A 9,084-nucleotide genomic window follows, 5' to 3' on the forward strand; every position below is an offset into this window, starting at 1 on the left:
CACAGGTAAAAGTCCAGAAGAAAATAGGCTTCTGGCTAGTGGGATTAATTTGATTTTCTTTCTGCTTTTTCCTACTTCAAATTTGAATGTCAGTGGAATTTGAAAAAGGAGTACCTTGCCAAGATCCTCACCTCGTTTCCCTGCGCAGAGCCATTAAATCATCGCACTTAAAACGTGGATCTGTCCCTGGGTCCTTCACATGCTGGGGGGGGAGCGCGGCTGGCAGGCTGGTCCTTGCAGACCCCTCCTGGGGGGAGAGGGGCCTTCTACCCCCGGCCCCCAGCTCTTGCTGCGGCGTCCCGGCTCGGCACCGGGCGCCAGGCTGCTCTGACAAATGACACATGACCGGCCACCTTAACAAGAGTTTGTCGGCTCGGGTTCTGGAAGGCGGAGTCCATGCTCACCGACCTCCGTGGCGCCTGCCACGTCCTGGGTGGCCCCCCGGGGCCTCCTCTGACTCTGCAAACGAGCTTCCTCCGCTTATTAGGAACTCCAGGAATCAGGGTCGAGGCCTGCCCTGGTTCCTTTGGCCCCACCTAAAGAGGGTTTTAGGAGATGCTGCTCACAGGGGAGCCCAGCCGTGACCGTCACCCCCCTCCAGAGGTCCAGCTCGCGAGGACCTCACACCCGCAGGAGCGGGGCTGCCGGCAAGGGCGTGGCTTGGGCTGGGGTCCACGAGTCCATCGACCACGGCAGGCTCTGAGCCGGCCCAGGCCCCTCAGGCTGGCAGGCACCCCCTGTGCCCCCCCACCCGCCCGTGAGGAGAGGAGGGGAAGGCCGGGAAGTGACACGGTGAGTAGGGCTAGTGGCAGGAGTCCACGCCCAGCCCAGAAGCACCGGCCCCTTTGTACGTCCGGGAGGCTGGGAACCATCTGGAATAGACACAGGAGCCCTGGACTGGGGCCCCGGAAAGCCGCTCCCTCCCCTGGCCCTGCCTCGAAATGGCCCTGTGGCTTGGGCCTCCTTGCGCCCACCTGTAAGTTGAATAGGTCAGACCCGACAGACTTCAAGGTCACTTCCATCGCTGAAGGACTACCATTTAGTGTCCAGCTGCTCTGCGTGGGCTCGCCCCTGAGAACCGACACGCTTCACTCAGTCATCGTGGTCGCCATCGCCCCCGCCACCCCCGGGTTCATCTTGGCTGTGCAGAGGGAGGGTCTCCTGAGAGCCACAGGCCCCCCCGCCAGCGCCCTGAGTCGGCGCCTGCCTGCTCTCCCCACGGGCTCTGGGCCTTCCGAGGCTCCCACCTTAGAGAAGGCCCAGGCCCTCTCCGTCCTCTCCCAAGCTCACCTGCCCTTCTAGCAGGGGCCTCCTGGCACCATCGCCCCCGCCCCAGGCGCAAAGGAGGGTCTCTCCCGGCTGGGCCAGCGCGAGGCCAGGGGTCTGCTTAGGAGACGCGGCCCTCCACGGCCGCATCCCTAAGAAAGACGCGGGCCTTTCGGGAGGAGAAGCCGGAAGCGGGACCGCTTCCCGTGGGTCTGTGTGGCGGCGTGCACGTGTGTGCACCTGTATGTGCGTGAGGGCGGCCTCAGCGTGACCGAGAACCTGGTGTGGCTGTGATGGCTCTCACCAAGAGGGAGCTCTTCTGGCTTTTTCATTCTCTGTCTTAACAAATTTCAGACACATCCATGGACAAACTGTTGGCCCGGTGGCTGCCTCCACGCGCTCTCTTGACCCACGTGCTTTGTGTACCTGGTTCACCTGCTTGCTAAAGGAGTGAGGCAGGTGACAGCCTGGCCAAGAGGGGCAGAGGGTGGCCCTGGATGGAGGGCCCCCTTCACACAAAGGCTGCAGCAGTTCTCTGTGTAGCTTCACGACTTTTGAAACATGCAAGCGTTCCTTGGCAGCCGTCCTATTCTGTTATGCCAATTTGAAAAGTGTTTATGCTATAGAATGGTCAAGGAGGGACAAGTCTTACCTTCCAAGGGCCCACTGATGTTGTAGTTAATTGCAAGGGTGCATGGCCAAGAAAGAGTGTTGTTCGTGGCAGGGTTGCTGTGGACCACAGCTAGTCAGGGGCAGACAGGAAGAGACCAGTGGGCAATGGTTGGGCTGCAGACCTACTGGCACCAAGGGGAAGCGTCACTGAGATCCCGTGGACCTTTATTCCAGGCCCAAAGGAGCTTCCTATTCTAATAATTTTGACCAAGATAGAAGGGCAGGTCCAGAGGTACCACCCCTGGTCCCCGCCTCCATCCCTGCAGAGCTGCAGGCAGAGAGGAAGCCTGCGTGATGGAAGCTTTGGCTCTCACTCCAGCCCAGATCATCCAAGAGTTTCTAGGCCTTAAATCCCACAGCGCCTTACAGGGTGGTCGGACAGGGGCTTCTGCCTCTTGGACAAAGAACCGAGCAGTTGGGCTCTCCACCAGGGTGTCTCTAAGCTTGTAGTTCTCAAACTTGAGAATGCAGCAGAATCATGCAGAGGGCTTGCGAAAACACAGATTGTGGGGCCTCACCCCCCGTTTTCCGATTCAGTAGGCCTGGGGAAGTCTACAAATGCCAAGACTTTGCATTTCTCACGACTTCCCAGGTGATGCGGCAGCTGCTGCTCCAGGGACCCCACTTAGAGAACCACTGCTCTAAGCTGCAGGTAGAAGCCCATGAGGCAGGCTCCCAGGTCAACACTAAAGTCCCTGGGTCAGACAACCAGCTGGACACTGGCCAGGTCCCGGTGTCCGTGGCTAGGTGTGTCGGGGCGGGTCCTCATTTAGGCCTCCACTGAAGCGTCACCCTTCGGAGGAGTCAGCCATCCCCACTCACTCCTGCCCTCATGGCCCCTTTTACATTCTCTGTATCCCGAAGAAGTTGCATTTCCCACGGAGCTGCCTGTGTGTCCACCACCCACTCTCGCCCACAAGGTGGGAGCTGGGGGCAGCGGCTCTGTCTTACTCACCCAACCCCAAGGACAGCACGGGGTCCACTGCTGACTCAACATGCATTTGTTGTGTGACGGTGGCCTTGGCTGTCCCAGCAAAGCAAGCTCTTGGTGTTCGGAGTGGGTGGCGTGGGACAGCTGGCCTTGGCCACGCCACGCCGCTCATCTGTCCCCCGGATCCTGAGCCAAGCAGTTCTGCCAAGTTTCAGGACGCCTGTGGCTGCAGGCAAGACCCCAGCGTGTAGCCAGCAGCACCCCACTGTCATTTCCCAAGGGCCATCAGGTGTCTGGACCAAGCACAGAGGGGAAATACCTGCCATGTGATGACAACAATGACTACTTGTCCTGGGGGTCCCTGAGGCTAAGAGCTCAGCTTCCGCACACTGACACCGCTTCTGCCCTCCGGTCTCCCCGCATCCCGGCCCTCTTTGGGGACAGCTTCTATTGGTGAGTCGGGGACTGAAGAGGTGGACGAACGTCTTTCCACCCTTGGGGGTTTGGAGGGAGGGAATTCTCTGGATCTCAGAAGGTCTGGCTTCCCTGGGAGGGGCTGGGATTCTGCAGGGGCAGGAAAGGTTGTGGCCACAGCTTGGCCCAGCTGTTAGAGGGCAGTACTTTCCCGTATTTGCCTGGAGCTGTCAGATGTAGGGGTTGGCAAAAGAGGGGAATCAAATGAGGACAGGACAGAAACGCCCCCCTTCCTAGCTCTCCCTTTTCTTGATGTTTCCCTGTAATCTGTCCAAAAGGGTCTATGGTCACTTCCGCTGCCCCCCCCCCACCCCAAGATGACTCCCTCGTCTGTCTGCCCATGGTCTGCTCACTGTGTCTGCTAGTTGTCTGCTTGAATTCTCTGCCTGATGTGTCTGCTCATTGTCTCTGTTCGCTGTGTCTGCTCATTGTCTCTGCTCGTTGTATGCACTTATTGTCTGCTTGTCTTCTTTAGGAGGCACTGGGAATTGAACCCCGGACCTCCCATTTGGGAGATGGGCGCCCAACTGCTTGAGCCACATCAGCTCCCCCTATGGTGGCTTTTTTTTTTTGTAACAGCATCTTTTTTTCTTATTTCTCCCACCTCCCCCCTCCCCCATTGTCTGCTGTGTCCATTTGCTGTGTGTTCTTCTGTGTCTGTTGTATTCTCATCAGGTGGCTCTGGGAACTGATCCCGGGACCTTCTGGAGTGGGAGGGAGGCAACCATTCTCTTGCTCCCCCTCAGCTCCCTAGTTCGCTGCATCTCATAGTGTCTCTTCTCTGTGTCTCTTTTCTGTTGCGTCATCTTGCTGCGTCAGCTCTCCACGTGAGCAGCTCCACCCCTGGGCGGTCTGCACTCCTTTTGCCACATAAAGGAACACATCTGCAGTTTCCAGGGATTAGGAGGGCACAGGGCTCTGTGAAGACCTTATTCAGCCTGCCCTGCAGGACTTGTCAGGACCTTTATACTCCCACCCCCACCCCAAGCTCCTGGTCGGAAGCACCCACTGTATGCATTTGCTTGTTTATGTGCTGGGAAGTGGCTTCAGGGGAGGGTGGGGGCAAGCTTGGTGCTGAGTGCAGCTCTGTGTGTATGTCTCTAAGGATACAAATTTATTACAGTAAAAATTCAGTTTCATAAAATGCACTAAATGTATCCTGGATTGGATCCTAGAACAGAAAAAGGACACTGGTGGAAAACCTGGTGAAATTCCAATAAAGTCTAGAGTTTAGTTAATAGTAATGTACCAGTGTTAATCTTTGAGTTTTGACAAATGTACCACAATTATGTAAGATGTTAACATTAGGGGAAGTTGGATGGGAGTACATGGGAACTCTTTGTACTCTCTTGGCAACTTTTCGGTAAATCTAAAATTATTCCAAAATTAAAAGTTTATTAAAAAATTCAGTACCAAAGTTTTAAAACCCAATATAATAATATTGCTGTGAAAGTTAAAATAACAAATTCATTATTTAGTTCACCTTTTATTTTTTATGGCGGTGTAGCATACACACAGTAAGGTGCATGAATCATATGGGTACAGCTCATGGAATTTTTACATAAGGAATCCCCTGTAAGCCCAGCACCAGCTCATCCACTAGAATGTTCCAGGCCCCACAAGTCTCCCTCGTGCACCTCCCCGTGGAAAGCTCCCCTCCATCAGGCTTATATACCACGGTTTACTTTTGTCTGTTCTTGAATTTCATATAAATAGACTCATACAGGATATAGTCTTTTGTGTCTGGCTTCTTTCACTTGTCGTAATATGGGTGAAACTCATCCATGCTATCTAATGCAGCAGTAGTTCAGCCTTATTATCGTGTAATATTCCAGCACACAAATATTCCTCAATTTAGCTAGCCATTTTATTTTCAGTGGACATTTGCTTTTTTTAGAGTTTGGGACCATCATGAATAAAGCTGCTAAAACATTCTGGTAAATGTCTTGGGTGGGTGTATGTATTCATTTCTCTTGGACACATACTTAGCAGTAGAATTTCTAGGTCATAGGACACTTGTACTTTAAGTTTAAGTAGATGCTGCTAAACAGCTTTCCAAAGTGGTTGTACCAGTGACATCCATGCAGAAATATGGGAGAGTTTTGGTTGCTCCTCCTCCTCGTGAATGCTTGGAATTGTCGGTCTTTTTTATTTTAGTCATTCTAGTACAGGGGTTCTTAATCCTTTTTGTTCCACGGACCCCTTATTAAGCCCACACCACACTGTGTATTATGTAATGAATACATCACATTTTTTAAAATTTCAATTCAAACTCACATACCCCTCATAAAGAACCCTTATTTCAGTGGATAAAAAGCAATGGTATCTTGTGGTTTTAATTTGCATTTCCCTGGTAACTAATGATGTTGCACATCCTTCCATGTGTTTTGCAGCCTTTAGGATATCCTGTTCTATGAAGTGCCTGTGAAGGCTTTGGCCCATTATAAGGGACTGTCTTTTTCTTATTGTAGTAGCTCTTTATATATTCTAGATACAAGTTCTTTGTCAGATGGCTATATGTATTATGGATATCTTTGCCCCATTTGAGGATTTTCTTTTCATTCTTTTTTTTTTTTTAAGATTTACTTTTTATTTATTTCTCTCCCCTTCCCTCCCCCCAGCCCCCCCATTGTCTGCTCTCTGTGTCCATTTGCTGCGTGTTCTTCTTTGTCCGCTTCTGTTATTGTCAGTGACATGGAAACCTGTGTTTCTTTTTGTTGCGTCATCTTGTACGTCAGCTCTCCGTGTGTGTGGTGCCATTCCTGGGCAGGCTGCACTTTCTTTGGTGCTGGGCAGCTCTCCTTATGGGGTGCACTCCTTGCGTGTGGGGCTCCCCTATGCAGGGACACCCCTGCGTGGCACGGCACTCCTTGTGCGCATCAGCACTGCGCATGCGTCAGGTCCACACAGGTCAAGGAGGCCCGGGGTTTGAACTGTGAACCTCCCATACGGTAGGTAGATGCCCTATTCACTGGGCCAAGTCCGCTTCCCTCTTTTCACTCTCTTAAGATATCTTTTAACCAAGTCACAGTTGCTTTTTTTCCTCTTTCATGCAAACCAGAAGACTTTGGTATTTGCATATGTTTATAACTAGAAGGAACTTCAGAGATCATCTATGCCAGTGGGTCTTGAGTCTTATGTTCATCTGAATCACTTGGAGAGATTTGAGCAAAATTGCTCTGTCTAGGCCCCACCACTCTAGATTCTGAATTTAGTTGTTCTGGGGTGGAGCCTGGGCATCAGCATTGCTTAAAAGTTTCCCCAGGGGAAGCGGACTTGGCTCAACTGACAGAGTGCCCACCTACCATATGGGAGGTCCAGGGTTCAAACCCAGGACCTCCTGACCCTTGTGGTGAGCTGGCCCACATGCGGTAGTGATGCACGCAAGGAGTGCCCTGCCATGCAGGGGTGTCCCCCACATAGGGGAGCCCCTTGTGCAAGGAGTACACTCTTCATGGAGAGCTGCCCTGTGCGAAAAAAGTGCAGCCTGCCCAGGAGTGGCGCTGCACACACGGAGAGCTGACGCAGCAAGATGACGCAGCAAAAAAAGAAGAGACACAGATTCCCGGTACTGCTGACAAGAATGCAGGTGGACATAGAAGAACGTGAAGCAAATGGACAGAGAAAGCAGACAATGGGGGGCAAGGGGAGAGAAATAAATAAAAAATAAATCTTTAAAAAAAAAAAAAAAGTTCCCCCATGGAATTCCAACGAGGGTGGGAGTTGAGAACCACCCGTCTCGGAATGGAGAGCTACTAAGGGAGTGACGCACCCTATAGGTCTGCCTGGGATCCAGGGTGAGGTCTGCCTGGGATGGTCTTCGGGTCTAACTGGGACCCACTCAGCCCCCTGAGGACACGGCGCCCCTGGCCGCCACGCCCTCGTCTCCACCCTCTTGGTTTGGCCTCAGGCTCCCCCACAGCTTTGAGGGGTTTGGAAGATCCCGGGTGGGCGACTGGAAAGCAGGGGGCTGACCTTCCCCCGCCTGCCCCCGGCGGGGTCCGGGAAGCTCCGGGTCTGGACAGGAGCCCAGGCCAGTGAAGATCTCGACCAGAGACTTGCTTCCAGCTCCCCTCTCGGAGAAAATTCTCTTCAGCCACCTCTGGCCAGGCAGAGGCCCTGCTCAGCGGCAAGAACCACGGCCGTTGCCATGGATGGCACTGAGCTGGGAGAGGGGGCTGGAGGGGCTCCGAGGAAGGGGAGGTGCGAGGCCACCTTCCACAGGGCGCCTGAGGGGAAGGTCCCTGGACACCGCCGGGGTCAGGGAGGGTCAGCCTCAACCAGGCCCAGCTCCCGCCCCGGCCGTGACCCCTGGACAGCCAAGGGTAGCCTTTTCGCAGGTCTCTTATTGTGGCAAGAACAACACATCCCCTTAGCCTCTGCTAAGCTCTGCCCATCACCCCAAAGGCTGAGCACCCCAAAGCAGCCTCAGCTGTACATTATCAGCCTCTGCTGCCTCCTCGAGCCTCCACAATTATCTGATCACCTGGATTCACTTCCTACCCGTAGCCCATCAACTATACAAAAATAACTTAGGACAACTAAGGTGGCCACATCCTAAGCCCAAATCTGTGAATTTAGAAAAAGGGTCTTTACAGATGTAATTAGGCTAAAGATCATCCAGCATCACCCAGGTGGGCCCTAAATCCAATGATCAATATCCTTATGTGAGGCAGAAGAGAAGAAAGGAAAAGGAGAAGCCTCGTGAAGACAGAGACAAAGCCCGAGCTGAAAGAGGCGAGGAAAAGGCGTTGTGGAGAGCTGGGTCCTGCTGACAACTTGGACTTGACGTCGGTGAGAACATAACGTGCCTACTGTTGTAAGCCCCGCAGTCTGCAGTGTCTGCAGTCCTTGTTACAGCAGCGGTAGGAAACGAATACGATCAATGAAGCTAGCTTCATTTTCCTAAAGCCTCCCTTCCCTTCCCTTTCCTAAAGCCTGCCGAGCGCCTAAGTGTCAGCCAGGACACACACAGGCACACACCAGGCCTCTGCTCATTTATAGCTCTTTCTCCTGGCCTTTTCCTGGAACTAGAGGAGCATTTCCCAAGAAGAGCCGGGCTGGAGAATCCATCAAGACTGAGGCGAGAGCTGCGAGGAGGTGGAGCAGGCAGGCTGAACGGGGCTGAGCCGCCGCTGCTCAGAAGCCCCGCGGCTTCCCTTCCAGGGGCGACGGCGAGCCAGGTGCCTCGGTTCCCGGGCTGCAGAGGGAATCCTCTGGGAAGAGCTGAACAGACAAGGGGGAGAAGAGCTGAAGGCAGACCTCCCCACATGCTTTCTAAAAAAAATCAAACCAATTTATTTTTTAAAGATTTATTTTTTATTTTTTTCTCTCTCCCTCCCCACCCCCCAGTTTTCTGTTCTCTGTGTCTATTTGCTGAGTGTTCTTCTTTTTGTCTGCTTCTGTTGTTGTCAGCGACACGGGAATCTGTGTTTCTTTTTGTTGCATCATCTTGTTGTGTCAGTTCTCCACGTGTGTGGCGCCATTCCCAGGCAGGCTGCACTTTCTTTCACACTGGGCGGCTCTCCTTATGGGGCGCACTCCTTGAGCGTGGGGCTCCCCTATGCGGGGACACCCCTGCATGGCGCGGCACTCCTTGCGCGCATCAGCACTGCACGTAGGCCAGCTGCACGCGGGTCAAGGAGGCCTGGGGTTTGAACCGCGGACCTCCCATGTGGTAGACGGATGCCCTAACCACTGGGCCAAGTCCACTTCCCAATTTTTTTTTTTTTAAGATTTAT

The sequence above is a fragment of the Dasypus novemcinctus genome, chromosome 7 (genome assembly GCF_030445035.2).
Source record: "Dasypus novemcinctus isolate mDasNov1 chromosome 7, mDasNov1.1.hap2, whole genome shotgun sequence".
Taxonomy (NCBI): Eukaryota; Metazoa; Chordata; class Mammalia; order Cingulata; family Dasypodidae; genus Dasypus; species Dasypus novemcinctus.